At 39.8% G+C, this 22,316-nt stretch overlaps 1 long non-coding RNA gene across 1 annotated transcript in view; it reads left to right on the top strand.

Annotated features, from left to right (window-relative positions):
• Positions 1 to 22,316, top strand: part of LOC130684042 (uncharacterized) — a 129,445-nt gene that overhangs the window by 5,115 nt on the left and 102,014 nt on the right. The window contains exon 2 of the long non-coding RNA XR_008998161.1: positions 16,628 to 16,687. This is a non-coding gene — a long non-coding RNA (uncharacterized LOC130684042). The remainder of the gene's footprint in view (positions 1 to 16,627; positions 16,688 to 22,316) is intronic.

Genomic DNA, 22,316 nt, shown 5'->3' with positions numbered 1-22,316 from the left:
TCCTATAAATTATTTCAAAGGATTTTAAAAAAACAGGTCCAGAGGATACTAAATATATCTTCTAGGTCTTCAAACGGTGGTTTTCTCCCCCTTGTCTTCTTATAAATTCCCTCTCTGTGAACCTAGAAAGATTTATTCTTTCTCCTGCACACTATGGCCCATCTTCAGACACTGCATATTGGCTGGGGCAGTGACTCTAGCTCCAGGAATGCAGGAAGAATGGTGCCCTGGTGCTGTGCAGGGAGTTTGGTAAATCGGATTATGCTGATTAGGTCTATTCTGAGAGGACACAAAGAAGGTGGCCCCCTGTGTGTGAGGACACCACCACAAGGCTTTCCTTTGTCCACTGCCCAAATCTTCCCTGTAATTCTATGATTTCCATTATTGCTAGAAATTCTTATTTTTAGTCTTAGAGTTATAGAGTTAGGACACCTCTTCAAATTCAAATCTGTTCCTTGGACTTCGGTCATCAAGAGAGCAAAGTAGTTTATCAAGTTATGTCTAGCAAGTACCCTTGCTTTAGGGAACTTGCCCCAGGAAGCTGATGAAGAAAAGTTCTGAAGGTTGGGAAATTACAGCACAGGGCAGGGTGGATGGGAAAAGGCTGTGGACAGATAGCAGGCAGCCCTGGTTGGTTCCTTGGATGGAGGAGTGGACACTGAAGGAGAAGTAGTTCAAGAATGGAGGAGACGGGAAATAAGGCATTTAAGTCTCCAACTCACAAGAACCAGGAGGGATTATACCTGCAGCCCTATGAAATTTCAGATTTTAGAAAGAAGTTCAAGTCAAGAGAGGTAAAAATGGTATCAAACCCATAACAGTTTCGTTGGGGCCAGCCTAGATCTTAAGCATACAAATGCATGCCTATGAGTGACTATGGCTCAGTAATTCTCTCTCTGGCTCATTAGCAAGTCTAAGGTACAAAATGAAGACACTCTGCTTGGACTGATGCAAGATGAAAGCATCTTAATCCCAGTTTATTAGATCGTCGTTGGAGGGTTTTGTACCCCTCTGGCTCAGTCCAGCCAAAGCCAGCAGGCTCTCCCTCCTCGGAAGGAGCAGCTCCGTCTCTTAGGATGGGGATGCTAATTCATGCTGAAGTGCCCTACGGGTCTCCCAGCAAGACATTTCGAGGAGCAGTGGGTGAGCCCCTCAGTGCCTTCTCAGTGTTGGGGGATTTCCAGCTGATCTCTCTGATTGCTTTCCTATAGATAATGTAACATCATAAAAGGGGAGTTTCTTTAACAGCTTACTTGAAATGAAAGGCTGCCTGTGGCTACTCAGCGTTCCCTGATGGGAAGGCTAGTTTCAGTGCTCTATGCAATTTAAGAGAGAAAGGGAAGGGATGACTGAGGGATACTGGGGACTTCTGTACAGACCTAGGTCTTCAAAAATGCTGAAAAAGAAAGAGAGAACAACTAGAAACAGCATTGCCAATATACAGACATGCCCTCCACACTCCAGCCTGTGCTTTTTTTTTTAATTTAAAGATTCAATCTATATTGAAGCAGATGTTCTTTCCTGTATCTGTTTTCTCTCTCTTTCTTCAATGGTCCCTTGGCCTTTAAACCTATCGACTGAAAGCTTTTTCCTTCCTCAAGTCAGTTCACTTCAGAAAGTATTTTCTCGTGGGTAACCAGAAGCATACTCCATCTACACCATGGAGCAAATGGAAGGACACCTGAAACCTGCTCTATGTGTTTCAGGAACTTATGTTAGAGACAAATATTCACGGTACATTTTTTTTAAAGTGAATAGTGAAATAATGTTACAAAGTCAGCCGTGGCTTCAGGAAAGAGAGAGCTCATTGGAACTTGAGGCAGACCATCTGGCCATTTCTGGGAATGTCGCTAATCATAAAATAAAAAGCAATGAAAGTAGAATTCAAAAATTTAGGCAAGGGAAGCCAGATGATCAAAAGGACAGAATTTGGAATAAGCAATGTGTGTGTCTGTATGGTGTTTGTTCTTCACACAACAGAAGAGTTCCCGAGCTCCTGCCCTGTGCCCAGCTCTATTCCAGCGAGCTGGGGATTCATCCTGGAAAAGAAGTTATTGTTCGCCTAGAAGTTGGGGTTCTAACAGAACCAGGAAGCAAGAGAATGATTAAACAAAGATCGTTTCAGTTAGAGATCATAGGATTAAGAAAATATGAAAGGAGAAAGTGCTCTTGCAGGAAGGCTTCTCTGAGGGGACAATTTTATTGTGACCTGAGGAATGAAAGGATCAGGCCTTGTGAAGCTCAGGAAAGAACTTCTCAGAGCGAGAAACCAAGTGAGTGCATAATAACAGGAAACATCTTGGCAGATTAAAGTCAACCCTGATTGCCCATTAGAATGACTTGGGGAGCTTTTTAAAAAATATCTAAAAATAGGCCACACCTCTAAAGAACTTGATTTAATAGGTTTGGGTTAGTGCCCAGACATGGATATATATTTTTTAAAAACCTCTTCAGGTAATTCAAATGTCAGCCAAGGCTGGGAACAGGTGGATTAGAGAGCAGTGGTTCTCAAATGTTCGCATGCATCTGAGTCACCTGGGAGGCTTGTTAAATCCAGATGGCTGAGCCTCACTCAAGAATTTGCATTTCTAACATGTTTCCGGCAGATGCTGCTGCTGCTGCTGGGCTGAGAACTGAGCCTGCGAACCACTGGGTACCAGCGCACAAAATGGGAGCTGGTGTGAAGTGAGGAGGGGAATGATGTGAAGGAAGGTAGGAGACGGAAGCTGGAACGTGTATTCAGGAAAGGAAGACACGCAGAGGCACAGGCACAGAAATGATGAGAGCAAATGTGAGATAGGCAGGTCGTTGGGATGACCAAGATTCAGAGCAGAAATCCACACACAGGAGGCACGGTGTGAGGAACCTGGAGGCTGTTTCTGGACGAGCAGAGGTGACACGGCAAGCAGATGAAGATGTGGAAGAATGTTCTGAGCAAGTAGGGTAAGTCATGTGTGCGGAGGGACAAGCATGCAGAGAAAACGGGCAGACACAGCAATGGCCAAGGAGGGAGAAATACCGTTCAGGAGTTGAGAGACCAGCCAGGTGTAGAGTCACAGATGCATAATGATGCTTCAGCCACAGGGTTGGATGAGATCTTGGGGAGAAAATAAGGTAGAGAAATGAAGCTATAAGCAAAGAGTTGTGATGCAAATGAGAGGAGAGTTGAGAAGTTAGAGGGAAATCAGAGGAAGGCCTTGAAACCACTCTAGGTCGGCTTCCTCATTCAGGGAGCAGGCAGGTGATGAAAGTCAATGAAGAGAGCTGGGTAAGAGGACCTGGAACAAGCCTGCTCTGTCTCCTAGGCAGCAGAGACTTGACGTCAGGTGATTGCAGGCCTTCAGGAGTCCCAGTGGTCTTTCTTCCTTGCTGTAGGTGCCAATGTATGTAGCCCCTGGAGATGGGCTTCAGTTTGTTTTTAAACATCATGCATGTCAAATCTCTGCACACGAAAATCGATTGTGTTTTTAGGCAACTTTGTAACCTCTGGACTACTTAGTGTCTATGATCCTTGTGTCACTCAGTCTTCATAGTGGGAGTAAAAGATGTCATCTGGAAGTGGCAAAGTTTACAGAAAAAATGGAAAAGGAAGGTTAGTGCTTACATATGTGAGATGACTTATGTAAGCATAATGGGGATCAAGAGCAGCCACTCCCAGGCTGCCTTAATCAAAGTATAGACTTGTTCTTGGCATGGGAAAGGCAATAGTTCAAGTCACACTTGTGGGGCTACACTCAGTTTTGGGGGCATTTAATATCAAAATGATAAGGATGCTCTAGAGGACATAGAGAATAATGACAGAAAGGTGAAGTTCTTTTTCCTAGGTCTAAAGGGGAATGATTGAATGACTTAGGGATAATTTTCTTGACCTAGTGACTACTCCGTCAGTGTAACTGACTTCAGATTTTGAAGAATGTCCTTAGGAAGAGGAGTGTAATTCATTCTAACTAGCATGGGCTTTGTGATTAAATTTTCCTCAATTTAAACAGACTGCTTTCCATAGGCAGAGATGAGGTGGAATGCTCTAGGCCATAGTGAGAGTCCCGTTCTCAGAAGTGACCATGCACAAAATACATGACTAGTGGGTAGAGCAGTATTGGAAGGATTCAAACACACAAGACATTTTGGTGAGATGACCATTTACAGCCTGGAAGTCTGTTTTCATTATTTCATGTCTTCTTGCAAACGAACAAACATTTGGAGAACTTGTGTGAAGTGAAACAAATTGCATCCTTCCAGGGTCCTGTGGGTCTGATTTGTAAGCATCACTTCCTTAGAAAATTCAGTAAGCCACAAGGTGTGAATAAGTGCAATTCTGGGTCTTGTGCAATTTGAACTCGCTCCTAGAGTATCTAACATTGCGACATCAACGGACAGGATGCAGGAGAGATAAGCAAATGTAATACTTGAATAACTAAATTCCAATCCGTTTACTCTTCCTAATATGAGCATTTATTAAGCCCCTACCTGGTAATAATTTCTATACCAACCCTTTCCTACATTACCTCGTTTTGTCCTTTCAACAATTTCATGGAATGGCTGCACTTTGAACACCTACTTAACACAATGAAAGTTAAGACCCCAAATCAGAGCCAGCAAAATGAACTTCGAATAAGTCATTTAGTCCCTGTGAAAATTGATTTGATATTTATAAAATGAAGGTGTATTTTTAGCTTGAAAGTTTTTTGTGAGGTTCCCCTTAGATGAGTATCTCAATGTGAACTTGGTAAATTGTTAAATGTAGATGTCCTTATAAAAACATGTGAAACAGACCGTCAGTGTATTTCTCTATAGCTACTTTGGTAGAACAGTAGAAGATGTCCTATGATTATATGAGATGTTCTGAGTTGAGAGTGATTTAAAATATTTCATAGTTCTATTCTCTTCTCTGGAAATAATGAAAAGAAGGGCTAAAAGGACAAACTACAACTCAAGCAGATTCCATTATTTAAAAATCAAGCCTGTAATGAGATAAGCAATTATGTCTGTGTAAGATCTCACAATTTAAATGCTGAAAGTGTAAAAACAGAAAATAATATTTACATTTTAAAACAGTAGTCAACCAAATGGCCTTTCATCTTTGAAATACCTGAGAACCCTGAATTTTTAAATATAAAACTCAAACAATATCTGTTTCTTCTAACAGGAGTGGTTATGTACTAATGTTAACTCACAAATTCATCTTAGTTAAAATCAGCAAACTTATCACCAGGCCTTTGTAGGCCCATCCTTTCCCCAAGCTCCTTAGAAAAGGATCTCCCATTTTATTGTATTTACACATAAACCAGAAGAGTCATTTAAAGAAGTGTTTGAGGGTACATATATGTAGGTGACAATGGTAAACAGAATTAGTGAGGTTTTCTTAATATTCTCATTATGTTATGAAAGATACCTTTACAATTAGTAACTGTTTATATATATATTATTACTGTATTTGGAATGCTCAGAATAGCCTGATAAATTTATCAAATACTTCCTTATGGGATTTACCTTCTATTCCTTTCACAGAACCATTCTATTATTTCCTTCCATCTGAAAATTTTGTCTCCTTTCAAGTCCATTGATGGGTTAGTTCCAGCCCTATTGCTCCCATGAAGTCTGCATCAAATGCTGGAGTTTGATTTCTTTCCTATTTTTACAATAATTATGGTCTATATCACCTATTAAAATACTTACTGCAGAAGAGTTGAACTCAGTTGTATTTCCCTTCAGCAGTCAGTGAAATCAGCCTTAAATGGTTGCCTAATATGTAAACCAGGGAAGAGTTTAACAATCTTTCTGTTAGAATGCATTAGGCCTGACTTCTGAACCCCTGTGACCTGACCTGCAGGCCCCTCACCAGCACTCCTAAGGGTCCACGGAGCATAATTTGAAACCATGAGGGAAGAAATTGTAGACCCCATTTCTACAGCGCTAAGGCACGTAATGAGAAAGAGGAAAAGGGTCTGGGGGAACTTGGCTGCACAGAGGTACAGACTTAGTGAAAAGGGGCTGCTACATCTCACTCTGGTCCACTCATGTCAGTGGGACTAAAAGCTCAGCCCTTCCAGATCTGTGATCCGCAAGAGAGGGCAGACTGCCAGATTGCCTCTAATATAATTCTCTCAACTTTTGAATTTTGGCCATCAATACATATATTTATAAAACAATGGACAGGCTGAATAAAGCTCATCTGGCCAGATAATGACCTCTGCATCCTTAAGGGTGGACCCCAGGAGAAAAAGGTCATGCTTGTTATATTTATTATTTTATCTTCAGTCTCAAGCACAATACCTAGGACAGAGCAGGTGCCCAGCTTGCTTAATGAAAGAACAAATGATGAATCTATAGATTAAATGGGCCACTATTATGAGGTCTGCAGGAATTTCACATTTCCTGAATTAAATAAAGGCAATGTGGTATAAAGAAAGAGCACTTGTCTAAAAGGGAAATGATGGCTGTCTGTCTAAATCTGCCCACTACCTATACGAGGTTTCAGACAATTACCTTTACTTTCTTAGGTCTTAGTTTACTCATCTATAAAATGCTGAGAGTGGATTGTTGGTTTTCCAAATGATGTTTCAAGGAAACTTTAGGATTTTGGGGGAGATGATTCAAGGGGATTCTGAAGGTATGAGTTGGGTGCCTCACATGGAGGAAGTCGTCAGGATTTTGACTTTTTTGGTAAATCATGGCAGAGTAAATATAATGATTTGTTTGCTTCTTTCCTGAACTGTAAGATGATAAGAAAGAGATATTTTTTTTAAGGCATAAAAACATGCAGACCAAGAAAATGAAGAAAAGTACAAGAGCAAAAAGAATTAGACACTGGGGGGATTTAGTAGAGTCAAGAATGCTTAATTCTAAGTCAGTTCACAATTTTATAATGAGCTTTGGAAGATTAATTGATTCTTTCTACAATGCCATGTACAGCCTTTAGAATGTATTTTGGAAGAATACATTTGAACAAAATATTCTAATGTTAAAAAATATGGTAAATCCCTTGACTAGATGAAAGTCCCTCTGGTGTCACTGTTCTGTGGTCTACTCTGTCCAGTTGGCTGTATTATACAGAGTAGTGGGTTTGTACATTCTCCCAAGTCCTAGCACAATGTGCCAAATGGACACACAGCAGCAAATCCATCAGTTCTTCCTGTTAAGTCCACACTTTTTGACATTTTTACTCACAAAAGTCGGAAGTGGAGTCTGAGCAAAGACACATAGCACCCTCTCTAGTAATGAGTTCCATGAAATTTCATGCCCAGCAGGTCCACTGTCAAATCTTCCATTTATGCAATGTCTGTAAGCATTGGAGACCCAGGTCATTTGTTACAGTAATTCATTAATTGGCATTTCAGAGCCAAGATGACAGGTATGACCAAAGAATCATTTCTGATGTGATCAGCAAGAGCAAAAGGGAAGCAATCTCATTTTAGAAAATACCTAAATGGGGTTCACTCATCAGTGTGTTTCAGATTCTTTCACAGCTTCAAATCTAATGGGCAGAGCTGGGTTTCCTTGAGACAGCATTTCAGTGGAACACATTTTAATTTATTTTACACAGCTCTTATTAGATTTGTAAGAAGATACGCACTGTATAGGCACTCCATGGTCACTTGAGAGGCGAGTGGTTATGTGACTCATTTAACAGGTAATTACCTGTTTAAAAGAGAGACAAATATCCTGTGTCTGACGGAGACTATGCCTGTATGACATGAACCAAACATTTGAGACTGTTAAAAGAAATTCCTTAACTGAGTTTTTTTCTGATCTCCTTTACAGAAGTCACTTGATCTTGGACTAGTTAAAAATAGTTGACGTAACTGTTCTGTATGTTGACATCTTGACTGTGGTAATGGTTTCACAAATCTATCTGTGATAAAAAATGCATAAATCTAAGCATAAATCTAAACATGTACACACACACACATCTATACAACACACACACATACACATGCACACACACAAGGGTGCTTGTAAAACTGGTGAAATCTGAATAAAGATGATGGATTACCTCAATGTCAATATCCTGGTTATAATATTATACTGCAGATTTTAAAGGTATTACCATTGGGGGGAACAGGGAGATGTGCACACACTATCTCTGTATTATTTCTTACAACTGCATGTGAATCTGAAATTGTCTCTAAAAGTTTACAAAGAAGTGGTTGCTAACTGTATTCATTTGGGTAATATGGCCAACTTGACTTGACGGCTTACTGTCATTATTCCAGTTATCTATACTGTGAGATAAGGATGCAGCTCTGACTGATGGGCAGGTGGGCTTCTCATAGATGAGCACCTTCCAAAATGCTTGTGGATTTCAAGAAATGTCATTGAAGATGGTAGAATTTAGGTGAAGATGTAATTCTCTTTCATCTCTCATGCATGGCTTGGAATTAGGGATCCAAAGAGTTGGAATGGCACCCTGCATTTATTTCCTAGTGCACTGTGGTGTGATATGTTGGTTTCCTTTAACTCTGGATCAGGCTGGTGGAGATATTGGACAGATGAGCCATTTGACTTTTCTCCTGAGAGCATCCGTGTTGTAGATTGCATTAACGGTCTTTATTCATGTCCTTTGCTAGGTGGTTTTGTAGACCTCCCAGCTATAAGCAGAGCTTATTCTTACCTCTGGACTCTGGGTTTGACCTTGTGGCTTAATTCAGACAATGGTCGTTAACAGACATATGCAAGGCAAGGCTTGAAAAACAATGGTGTGGTTGAGCTTGCTCTCCTGCACTTCAGCCATTACAAGGACAAGGATGTGCCCAAGTTAGCCCGCTGATTCTAGGAAGAGGATGAGAGAAATGTGAAGCAGAGCTAGCCTGTTAAACTGCTCTAGCCAAGCCCACCCTGAATCAGAACCTCTGGCTGACCTGAAGATCCGTGAGTCCAGACCACAGCAGCGACCCCATGGACACGAGTTCTAATAATGATTGTTGTTGGAAACCATGGTTTTGGAGGTGGTTTTATATACAGCAGTAGTTGGTAACTATTAGCACTGTGATGGATGACCTAGTGGGTTTGAGATAGGTGGCTGGTATCTGGAAGACTGGAATAAAGAGCCAGTGAGGAGGGACAGGTGTTAATCCTCCACATTTATAGAAATCAGAATACAAAGTGGCAGCTTAGTTGCAGAAAATGGACAGATGCCAGTTATTAAAGTTGAGGGAATAAGGTCTGCTAAGGTCATGTTTGAGGTCATGAATTAACCTGATATTTTGCCACCTAAACTTTTGAATGAAATTAATTTGACTAAAGACTCGTGAGGCTGAGCCAGCAGCAGACAATTCTCAACTAACCTCCTCCTCCACACTCCAGTAAAGGAAACCAGCCTGGAAACTTGCAAGTAATCACATGATTTGATTAGTCTGCAATGAGGGCTGGGAAATTCTGACACTGATACTTGAGAAGAGTATGTGCTGGTTATGATCTGCTGGCAAGTAGTTAAGGCATCAGCAGTACAGAGTCATTTAATAGCACGAACTTGGAAACACTGAGCAAAAGTTTGGGGGATTGCATGTGGGGTGAAATAATGAAATGTGTAAAATTAGTCCTGGGAGAATTCCCCCCAAAAGTTTAGAGGCAAAAGTGTAGAGCAATGATTTTTGAATGTGTCCCTAAAACTTTCCAATCCATGCAATAACAGAAAGAGTTTTAAAACATCAAGTTGTGTGAAATTCCTTTTGTAGGGAGGAGTTACTGATGCCTTAGAATCCTAGGGGCCAAGTGGCTGCAAAAGGGGTGACTTGGTTTGCATCTCCCCAACCCATGGCTAGCTGAAAGAGATTTGGGAAGCAATTGATGTGAATTGCCTTGAGCAAGGAACACTTACATTTACATTTACCTGCACTCTTTCTTTGAGACCTCTCCCCTTATCATTCCCTGGATGCACAGCTTTGAGCATGAGAATGGTGAAAAGAGAGAAAGGCCCTTTCCTTTCTTTCTGTTCCAAACCCTGATCATCCTGCCTGAAATGGTTGGTCAAACCAGTTATGAGTCAAGTTGAATCTACCAATGACAGGAGTCTATAAGTTATTGTTATCTTGTCTACTGAATCTTAAGCAGAAAATATCTTTCAAAGGTACAGATAACCCCTGTATGTTAAGACGTGAAGTTTCTAGACAGAACTGGGAGGGTCTCCAGGACATTCTGTTGACTCAATCTGTTAGCCCCTTTACTTCTAATACCCTTCTTCCTATTCTGAATCCCCCGAAAAGGGAACAAAGAAGAGAGGGGAGTTCAGGGTTGTGGGACCAAGAGTTAGGGGAAGAACCAGAAAAGGGGTGAAGACCACACACGAGTGAAGCTTCTGGAAGTGTCTTTGCAAGATGAGAGCTGGATTTTATTTGTCATAAAGTCTTTCAGTAATTATGTTCCTCATATGGCTCAGGCACTTGTAATCTGGCCAACCAGCTGAACATCTGTTTGCAGAAAAGTGGTGAAATATTCAAAGTACTATTGTTAATTGTGTTTCCACTCCACCCATTTCATTTTCTTTCCAGACTGGAAGCTTAGAAACTTTCCTGGTTCTTTCTTTAAAAAAAAAAAAAAAAAAAAAATACCAGCAGGGTAAAAATGTGAAATTCACTGAGTCTTTGGAAATGCAAGAAATTATTTTTATGAAATACTGTATCTAATTAATAATATTGCTAAATTAAACTTCAATGTCTAGTTGATAGCTGACTTAATACAAATACAAAACAATAAAGATTTTGTAGGGAAATTCACTTCAAAGTTTATTAACGCTATTTTCCTCAATTCATACATCTACTTGCTAAGTCTTTTATTCTCAGTGATAGAGCCAATTTAGACTGAATAACCTGTGCTGTGATCCATCTGTGTTATTGTGGGAATGACACACAATATTTCCCTGAGAATATCATGTGATGTGTGGTATGACTGAGCCACTTTCTTTAAAATGAAGTTTATTCCATAGGAATTTACAGGGGAAAACAGTCTTTAAACTTTAAAATGCTGTAGAGTTATATCTTTATTAATGATCATGTCATCTTTCTCTCTCCAAAAATCCTATAACTGTACATTTTAACTTAGCTGTAAACACAGTGTGTACCTATGGCTTTGTGTTTTTACTTTCCTCACCTAACATATCACATATGTATTTCCATAGTGGAATACATAATATAATTTTAAAGCTCACAGACAGTTCAACATATTGATGTATTTAGTGAATATTTTAATACTTCTCTGTTCTGAAGCTAATATCCTAACATCTGCCAACTGGAAGTAATTTTTAACTTAGTTAAATATGTATGTACTTGTTTCCCAGGACACTCAAGCCTGAAAGATGCAGGATACTGTGTTTACACTTTGCTTTAAGAATAGCTGTTGGCTCTGGGCCCCACCACTCTCCCTCTGGATCCCAAGCCCCAAGTCCCTCCCTTGTGACAGCACAGCCTGTTTGGAGCTGTATAAGAATATGTACACATATTCTTGGAGCACCATTGTCATTTCCCCTTTGCCCTCATAGGGTTCCCTGCCACACATCCAGCACATTTTTGTATCTTCCTATTGCCCCTTCATTACCTTTCCAAATATCTGAGTGTTGTATTTCTTTCTTTGTTGTGGTCCTGGCTGCACTTACACATGGAAAGTAATTGTCCTGAAGAGGAAGAAGGGATCCCTTTCCACCCTGGATAAAATTATTTTGTTGGTCCTCAGCACAGGAGAGACTTTTATCCAGTCACTTATTCATTCAACTAATGATAATGGGTACTTCCGAGGGCTTTGGTCCCATGCATGGCACCGGGGATATTCTGGTGGCTGTGCAGATGTAGTCTCTGCCTCACAGACCGATGGTCTTGTAATTGCCTTCCATTCACATTAGTAGGGTTGTTTTTCTTGTCTGCCTTGTTTTTTCAGCTTAGTATTACCCCGCTAACCCATCCTCCCTGAACATGGTATACTTCTCTGGAAATGTTTCTACCCACATCACTGAGATGTGATCAGTAACTCTAGGACTACAAAGTACATTTTCTTCTCTACCAAATGAAATCTCTCCTCACCTAACATACTCACTGAGAGGTTCAGCATGTCTCCAGCATTTCCTTGGAGCCTTATGTTTGAAGGTACCAAAGCACCGTGTCCATTTCAAAGCACCGTGTCCATTGCTGTCTCACTCATAGACTAACAAGTGTCTATGGATGGAGATGCACAGAATAAGACCCATTTTTGGAACTTCATTACCCATATGTAAATCTTTGTACTTAAAAATGTATATAAGGTAACTCAATTTCAATATAAGTAATGTAGACCCATGTATTTCATAGGTTAATGTACATGCAATATGCTAAAATGGCTAAGAAAGAGTGCTATGGAAATTAAAAGGCATTCATTCATATTCAGAACTTCAGAGGCCAGTGTTCCAGTATCCCAGTGGCCACTATCTATTACTTAAGCAATCTAAGTTATATGTTGATTGCTCAATGAGGAGGTAGAGGATGTAGGGAGAAAGGTTAATGGGGAAATCAACCATTGAAAACCCCGGGGAGGAAAGCCTTCTGTGGGCTTAAAATAATGCATTGGGTACCTCTGACCATAAAGTCAGAAGGGAAACCAAGATAGGACTTGATGAATTTCTTTCACCTGTGAAGCCACCCTCAACATTGTGTACAACCTCCCCAGGGCAGAGGAAAGCCCAGATTCCCGCTCTACTCCAAAGAGCTCTTTGTTGCTTTGTGTGTTCCCCATACTCCAGTGCGCTGGCCACCACAGCAATACAAAGAACCTTCTGGAATGAGTTAGATGGGGCTGGCTTTGTCCTGAGCAGATGACTTTTTTAATTTCTTAGGGAAGTAGCAGAATATGCCACTCCCAAATCTGACTGTGGGAGTTGACTATGTGCCACCCTGACATATGCCACGTTGGCATATTGATTATTTTGAACTAAAGGAACGTGAATGCTGCACATGCAGAAGATGCTTTCTCTGAATTTCCCTTATCTGCCTAGATACAGATCCTCTACAAAGAACTCAACTGCCATAAATCCCTTTCTTAGGAGTATGGTCAACCATGAAAGACTCACTCTTGTTACAGGAGAGAAGACCGGAAGTTGACACCATACCGAACTTTATCATCTCCTCCGTCTATTCTTCTAAAGGTCCATCTATCTTTCCTAAAAATCACTCACTGCCCCCTAAGAGGACTACATCCCCCTCCCTTTCCCTATTAAGATGGTAGCTAAGTCTAAAGTCTAAGCCACCTGGACAGCTACTCATTTTCCTCTGGTTATCTCCCACGTATTCATGAGGGATACATGTGAATAAGTTTGTGTGATTTTCTCTTGTTAATCTGCCTTTTAGTACAGAGGTCTTAGGTAAGAACTCAGAAGGGTAGAGGGAAAATTATTTTTCCTCCCCTACAACTGTCACAGGAAATAAAGTTATGACCTTTCAGGTCATTGAGAACATATTTAAAAGCGGCCTGCACATTGTCCTGGCATATGGCTAACCAGTTAATATCACTTGATTCCTTCCTTCCTCATTCCCTCTTTCCCTACACGTCTTTATTTCTCCCTCTCATTATCAAGGATTTCCTAATGTCAAAACCTTTTTTCATATTAAATGGATTTTATATCTCAACATCAAAATAAAAGATACATATAATTATTCATGGTTTTATAAACAACTTAACTGTTCAGAATATGATAGAGGAGATTAGGTGATATTCCTGATAGAAAGCACATAATTTTCATTATGGTAACAATAAAAACGCAGTATTTATAGGAGCTTATGCATAAATGATCTCTTCTGATCTTTACTATAATCCTGACACACAGGTTTTATTGTCATCTTCACACAGACACAAAAAATTTAAAGAAGCTGCCAAAATAAAGTAAGCTATATAGTGCCAGAGGTAGGATGTGAACCCAACTGATTCTGATTCTAAATCCTAGATTCAGCCTCCTCTCTATGCTGCTCATGTTTGCAAATAATTGTGTAAAGAACATATTTTCCCTTATAGAAGTCATAGAAGTTTATACCAAAGCTTATATTTTCCTCACTGTTCTCTCCCACCCACTTCACATTTGACACAGAAATACACACATTTGCAAAAACATAGTTGTAACGGAGTAGAGACTTCAAACCTTCTGTTATAGTTACATGTTGTTACATACTTTTGTACATTTATTTTTTACATATCTTTTATTAAGTCCTGTGGCATTCCTATCTAATCTAGCAGGGATTTTCTACAATGATGACTTCTGAAAGAATTGACTACATTTTTAAAGTGAATTTAAATTTTTATGTTGAAGAAATGATTTAATCATGAACAGTATTTATTTAATACTTATTGTACAGCTATGCTTGGAATTTCATAGTGGTAGCCAACATACATTCATCCCTTTGGTTTTTAGCTTATTTCACAAAGTGCTAAGAATGGTGCCACTTGTTTCATAGCACATCAAACTGCCTTCCACCAGCAAGAAAACTCTGCCACTGACTATGGTGACATGTGGATGTATGAATAAACACCATGAGGGTTGTGGTAATGGCAGAGAGAAAAGAAATGCATTGCCTAAAGTGAAAGGGCAAGAGAAGAAGGAGGATTTTAGTGTTAGTAGAAGAACCGAATGAAATAAATTGAATTCTGGTGAGAGAGGTGTTGTGCTCTCTTTAACCACACCCCATCTCATCTCCTACCTTCTGTCTCTGCATGATTGATAGGTTCGAACAAGCACTTGGAATCAACTGTGGCAAATAGCAGGGCCTCACCATTGGTAAATAAAGAAACGATTTATATGGTAAAGAAACCAATATTACCGGTTGTAAGAGACCCCATGAAGCAGTGAAAAATTCCCAGTTCAACAGGGAATTAAGCCAAGGTCAGCAAGATATGGGCTGTAGTAGTGATGTGGGGACCCCTCCATCAGCAGCTTTAGAAGAATCCCTGCTTGACTAGGACTCTGCCGTGGGTTGGTATGGGTCTCAAAATAGAGCTGAGTTTCCAGAGATTGCAGTGTAGGGATGGGTCTTCAAGTCCAAGACTAACGTTATTGTGAGCCACCTACATCATATTTCTAGAAAGATTAAACTTTCATTTAGATTGTAGTGGGTAATATTTAGTTAGATTGGATCTCCTCCCAGCTACACAATCACCTGCAAACCCAGACACAAGAAGATAAAATGAAAACAAGGCTTTATTTTACATTTATCCCATAGGTTCAAAGGCATATCTCCTGAACTGTGATACAAGGAAATGGACAACACACATATTAAAAGAATATTCTTCAGAGATTGTGAAAATGAGTTCAATTTATTTGAAATGATAGAAAATGAAACCATCCAAATATCAGGACTCTCATTCTTCTCTGAAGCATAAAGTGCCACAGCTTAATAGGAAAGTTACAAATGAGCTGCAAGAAAGAAAAGAGGAAAATCTTCTGACACACAGAGCAAGCCTTTTCTTTATTGTTACCCTGATAGAATTATAATCTACCAAGAAAAATTACCATCATCACAAATTCTGATCATTCATACTATAACCAGTGATGAGAAAGTAATGGCTAAGGACAAAGTTAAAAGACTTGCCTCAAATTATTACCACCACCATGGCATTCTGATATACAAATAAGAAATAACAATTACTTGGCAATAATTTATAAATTCAAAATTGTACCGAATAGTGTATCTTCTTAGATACACTAAAGAAACATAGTAAGTGCCTATATGTATTATATATGCCAGCCTGTATCTCTTCTTTGCCTATTATATTGTGATGTATCCAGAATATCTGCATGGTAACTTCTGAACACATATCTATGTAACTGAGTATTTCCCATTCATCTCACATACTTATTTTTTGTATGTGGTCTCACTGTGTCACGTAACTGCATTTATAACACACACAAGTTTACAAAGGATTTCAAGTAATTTAGGAAAAAGGGCTAAAGTTTAACACAGATCAGTCACAGTAAAGAAATGTGACTGAAAGTATTAGGGAAAGAGAATGGCACCCAGAAGGAGAACATATTTTAAATATTCTGATAGATCAGCAGCTTGGGCAGCAGGAAAAACATGTTGCATCTTATATAGTCCTCATTTGATAAAAAAAAGAAGTAAAAGACAAATTTGTCCTCATCCTTCATTGACACAGGTGTTCATTCTGTTGTATGTTAAAGACATTGACAACTGTGATTAAGAAGACTCCTACCATCCTGATGAAAAGATCTTAATACAAAATGTACAGAAACATGTGTCTATGTCATTTATAGCTTCTCCTAAAAGCTGAGGAACTGAGCTGGCAACATACATGTCTTGACTACCTGCCTGGAGGGAACTTGTAAGAAACTGCTCTGAGAGGCCAAGCAGGGGGGACCTAGTTACCTAGGGAATGGGCTAAGATCTTTCTGTTCCCATATTCTTTCAAGTAGTTTTCCTCTCCTGCCATCCAGTCACATCCTCTTCTCTTCCACACATTGGAACCTATGCTCAGGGTGGATTTGATTCACGAGTCCATTTTTTGGGGTTTTGTGGTATTTGCATTTTAAGATCTGCCTCCAGTGTGAAATGAGAGTATTTTGCCTTTGTTGTCCAGTCTTGGAGGAAGAGGAGGAAATTCTGGAACTGGGATGAGAGGCGTTCCTGGGGGATGCTTGTTCATCAGCTTTTCTTCCCATCCCAAGGTCATGATCCCGGTGATGTCAATGAGAAGACACTTGAGCCAGCGGCGGGAAGACAAACAGGTGAGATATTTACCCCATCCTCACTGACTAAATACTTTTCTCAGAAACATCTAAAAAATATATTTTATATGTATTAAAAATATATAACAAAAGATAGCTGAGTATGACAGTTCCTACAGCACAGTTTTGGAATATTGCTTGAGTAATCCAAGGTGGAGTGGAATCAAAATCATGGCCTGTTTTTAGCAGATTTTTATCAGATGAAGACATTTGATTTAATGTCTATAGATACAGTGCAAAATGGTATAATGGAGTCAGCAATTATTTTAATGCTGGCAGATGGACCACAGTGTGGTTACAAATATGAGCACTGGAACAGATGGCCCGAGGTTCATGTCCATGTGGCGTCATTTATGATCTCTACGCTCATGGACAAGTTGATCTCCCAAACTCTCAGTTTTCTCATCTGTAACTTGCAGCAAAACTTTACATTCCCTATGAGACTGTTGTGATAAATACAGTAGATAATGTATACAAAGTGATTAGCACCGTGTCTTGAATGTAGTAATTGCTCCAAAAAATATTAATTATTGCCACCACCATCCTGTTAGTACAATTGTTATTATTTCATACATGTGCTCAGAAACATGGAAATATTCTGATGAGTGGTAAAACAGGTAAAAAATTAGCATAAGTATGTCCTTTTTCATGAGCTTTGCTTAGAGACCACCTGCTAATGAATGTGAAAATTAAAAAATGAATTAAAAGATTTATGTAGAATTGAGGTTATTTTTAGGTTCTCTGACAGAAACAATGAGAACATTAAGTTTTTTTTTTTTTATCTTGGAGAACTCAATTAAATCAAAATGCTTTGAAATATTTTATTTTAAAAAATGCTAATTTGGAGATCTTAAAAAAGAACAAGATCTAAAAGATATCAGATGGCAGGCCAGAAGAAAAATGGGCATAGTTTACAGAAAAATATTTTATATCCCATCCTTCATTTTCATTTATTTTTGGATAAGTTTCCATGGAGTTCTATCCTTGTGGGATAATTGGACTATGCTGATGTATAAGAAGAAAGGAAATATTCTAGAAAAGTAAACCTGACATAACTGTCCCTCCTGGAGCATTTCAAGTGAGGCAGGGTTTCTCACGTTGGTATTCAGAGATTGTCTGAATAATCACTAGGGGCACTTGTTAAAATACAGATTACTAAACTCTAACAAGGCCACACTAGTTCAGAATTGTATCTCAATAATGTGCACATTGAATAGTCTTCTTATATTGTTTAAAAGCCATTGTGGGAAATACTGGGTAAATAAATGCCTCTTTTGGATATTTTAGAGGAAGGTACTTCTCCTGCTGGTATTATTTTTAGATGAAAGATAGTTATGGCCAAGTTGTTCTATCATTGTTATTCATATTTGGCTTTTACCACACTGGTGAATATGGTCCTCATATCTGATAACACCCAAGCAATAGAAATGAGTCATCTCAGCTTTAAATGCAATAAACTACTGGCACATGCAAGAGCACTTTTCTTGTGCAGGGTCCGTGTGGTTATTTCCTTGTTGATTTGTGTGTCCAGTTACAGCCCCAGGATATTTCTACATAACTGAAACCTATTTAACTCAATCTCTAGAATGCCTAAAGTCAGCACTGAGTCTATCTGTGTGGTAATCTCAGATAACAGGCAGAGGAAGACAGGGCGAACACTGACACTCTCTACGCACAAATTTTTTAATGAATTATTAAATGACACATTAAAACTAGCTTTCAAAGGGAACGTTTTTTTGGTGCTACCTGTAGGCTGCATCCCTTTTGCAATAGACCTATATGTGCAAATCAGAAAATGCATTCTGTGAAATCTATAAGTAGCATTTTCAAATGTGGCATTGGAAGAATCCCTGAAAGAAAAGAAAGAGGGACTAGATTTCAGGAAGATAAAAAGAAAAAGTACCCATTAAAAATGGCCTATTAAAATTTAAATTTCTAAAATATGATTTCACACAATTTTGTGTGGGCATAAATTTAATAGATCACCACTGAGATGTAGTTGGGGTTTCTGCCAATACTCTAATTTCTTTGCAATGGAAATCAGAAGTCATAAAAGCAGAGGAGAAATGGTGTATGTTTGTGTGTGTGTGTGTGTGTGTGTGTGTGTGTGTGTAAAACAGTCAAATGTTATAAACTTTCCTTTGAGGTAATTTAAGTCTGCTTGAAATTCTTAATATGATAATGAAAAACCAAAACAAAAAGAGACCTTGAAAATGAAAAAGAATTGCTAGGAAATGAGATAAATGTACGCCTTTCAGTGTTTTTGAGCCCTGCCATTAGAAATAAATACCCAGAATATTTGAAAAAAAACAAACCTGACCCTACACACACACACACACACACACACACACACACACACACACCGTACCCTGTTCTCCTAAGGAATATTTACCTTCAAACTAAAAAATAGAGCAAAAGTTTCAGGGTATTGGAGACAGCTTTCTCTTATTCAAGTCTTGTGTTATGCCTTACCCTCACTAAATGGTGTAAGTTTTTTTGCCTAATGTTCCTTGATTTCGCTGCTTCTTACCATTGCTTTCTGGCCTCCGGACCAGCAATTGGGTAACAGCCAATAAGCACTTTATACGTAAGGAAGCTTAAACGTTACTGGAAATCACAAAGTTGCTCCTTGTCATGGAGCAGTGGGGACACTTGTGACTGGGCCTACATTGCCTTCACTGTCCACCCACCCCCTTGCTTATTCAGGAATTTGTCCTCTGGGCCCCAGAACTGGATTTGTAGTTTGCCTGATCCATCCAAAGTCATGTGGCCAACAATTTGATTGTGAGGATCTTTGTTTTATATGTAGCAATATAGAAATCAGTGACCAATGATTGCCATTTTCTGGTTTCCAGTCCCCAGTCTTTTGGCACTTCAGGTTGCTGTATGTTTTGAATAGGTTCAGTTGTGAAGCTCTCAGAGTGTGAATGGACTTATTTTTTAAGCCACCATGGCTTTCTGGTAGCGCCTCTCAAGTTTCTAAGATGGGGCATCTTATCAATCCAATGCGTTGCCTACTTTTATCCCAGGGACTGTCTGGGCCTTCTGATGCTCTCTGTGCCACAGCTTCCCGGGGGGTTCCAGCTGTAGGCCAACATCAGATGTCCTTTCCAAATTCCATTATAGATTCACTGCTACTTGGCAATCAACCCTCAGATCTCTTCCATCACCTTAGAGATATGATGGTCTGGCTGATGTTTCTTCCTCAATGTTCAAATGAGGATCTCTTTTTTTCCAAATGTCTGCCCTTGCTTGAATTTTACACAGCCCCATTCACTGCCAATCACCCAAGCACCCCTAGACTTTGAACCATTAAGCTAACCCACTCTATTATTGCTGCAGGTGCTGAGGGGTTAGCCTGAATCTTCTCTTTTGTAAGGGATCTCCAGGATCTCAGGTTATCTTCAAGCACCACAGCGAAGTGTTTCTAAGTCCACACCCACCTCCAACATCTCCCCCTCCCTGAGGGTCACCCTTAAATCACATCTGCTCGATTGGAACTGATGGGATGCTGGTGAGACCCTATGACAAAGATTCTCTAGGATGCCGTCGATGTGTGAGAACGTGAGAGAATTCCTAGGGAGACAGATCACTTCTTAACACAAGGGAAAATCACTCTTTACAGGTTTTAGTGGTGAGGCTAGACAATGATTCCTCCTTAGCAACATGTTAATGTTCTCTCGGACACACGGAGCACCCGGGGCTTCCTAACCACTGCTACCACCATCTGAGCAGCTTTGTATTTAGGAAGTCCTTCCTTACTTTGAAAAGTTCTCTCATCCTTCTTGTTCATTCACTCTCACAGCCGCTTGTGAGCTCTAGCATAGATCAAAGTGCAGCCATTCTTTGAACAGAATTACATCTAAAACTAGCACATCAGGCAGTAATTGTGTGGAGTCAAAAACTGCCCTTCAAAAATCTCTTTAAGTTAATGAAATCTAGCACAGGTGATTTTGTGTTATTTCACCATTTTCATGAGGCCAGCCAGATCAGTTTTTCCCAACTGCCTTGAAAATGATCACCATTTCTTTGGCTGAATACCAGACAAAGCAGTTTATACTCATTTGAGATCTTACAGGTAAGCTATTATTTTTGTTGTTCTTGTTGTTTGTTGATTATATACAGTTGAATTTGCACAAGTCAAAATTTTATGATATAATGCCACCGAAGTCCTTCCATTTAAAGACAAGAAATATAGGCCAAGTGAGATTAAGAAATTTGCCTGAAGTCACAGCCAGATACTGAGAGAAATGAATTTATAACTCAGGTCTCCCCAGCCTAAATCAGGTTCTTTTCCTATTAGATAGAAGTTAGTTAATTATTTCCACCTATGGAAACTGATTGATTGCTAGTGTTTGCTTGGTTTCCTGTGTCAGGTAGGATTCTGAATCTTAGTTCACACTCGGCAAGAAAGGTCACGATAATCACCGCTCTGCCATGGGCAAGCGTGGACAGAAGCAACATGCTTGTCTAATACGAAGAATCAGGAATATTTTCTTTCCTTTCTCAACTTTTCTGCACAGTCACATGAAGATTTTAAATCCAAGAATAAATCATATATTTTCCAAATGGTCTCAGTTAAATGAGGAGGTTTAAAAAATAAGAAGAAACATTAACAGAAAAGATAATTGACTGACTAATTTTTAAGTGTATTTTTACAAGGGACAAATTCTTAAGTATTCATTAACTAATGGATTTATGGCAGTGTGTGATTGGTGTCTCTACAGAACAGGTTAAAAAGTGCATGGTCATAATATAGCCCATTGTCTCTCAGAGACCTAGAAGATGGCCCTAACATACGGGCCTTCACTGAGCAGGATCAAGGGTCTTACTGACATTCATGGGTGTGTTCGCTCAAGTGTCCAGAAGCTGCTCCACTAACGAGCTGCTGTAGAGGATGAGGGGAAGAGAGGGAAGGAAAGGCTGCCCCTGAATGTGGGCAAAAGCCCTTCAGCCACAGAGTGGAATTAGGTTCATGGCTCCTGGGGGCCTTATCCAGACCAAATCTTTCACCCAGCCTCCTCAAGGCCACCGAAGACCAAGACCTGTCAGTTCTCCAAGTGTTTATGCCGTGCGTCCTTCATGGCAGCCCTGGTTAGACAATGTGCGGGGATCATCTTGTCTTCTGCCTCCTACGAGTCTCCTTCCAGAGCACTAGCAAGGCTGCTTCCCCCTTCACTCTAATAGAAAAGGTCACCTGCCTTTAGTTTGGTGGGATAGGAGGGCACCTGTGTCTCTTCCAGAGCAGCCTAATTTTCAATGTCACCACATCCCTGATTGTCACTCTGAGCTCTGAGGCATCATTTTCCTCAACACCTTTCATCCTACCCCAGTGTGCCTTTCATCTTCCTTGCCATTTTGGGGCAAGCTCTGTCTAAGACCTTTGCATGTGACTAATTTTACCAAAGGTTTGGGTGTCACCAATGGTGGCAGGCTGCAGTGAGGAAGTTCTCTGATTCTTCAGATCGGTGACAACTTAGTCTTGAATAACAGACAGTAAGTCTCACACAATGTGCCCTGGTTATCCTGGCCATGGGTCTCCTCTCTGGCCATTTTTCCCCTTGGTGGTCGCTGCTTCCTCTGTGGCCCTCTCTTCTGTGCCTCAGACATGTCACACAGAGCTCTTCCC

This window comes from Manis pentadactyla, chromosome 6, assembly GCF_030020395.1.
Source record: "Manis pentadactyla isolate mManPen7 chromosome 6, mManPen7.hap1, whole genome shotgun sequence".
NCBI classification, from domain to species: Eukaryota; Metazoa; Chordata; class Mammalia; order Pholidota; family Manidae; genus Manis; species Manis pentadactyla.
This window is presented reverse-complemented; position numbering and strand designations above follow the sequence as displayed.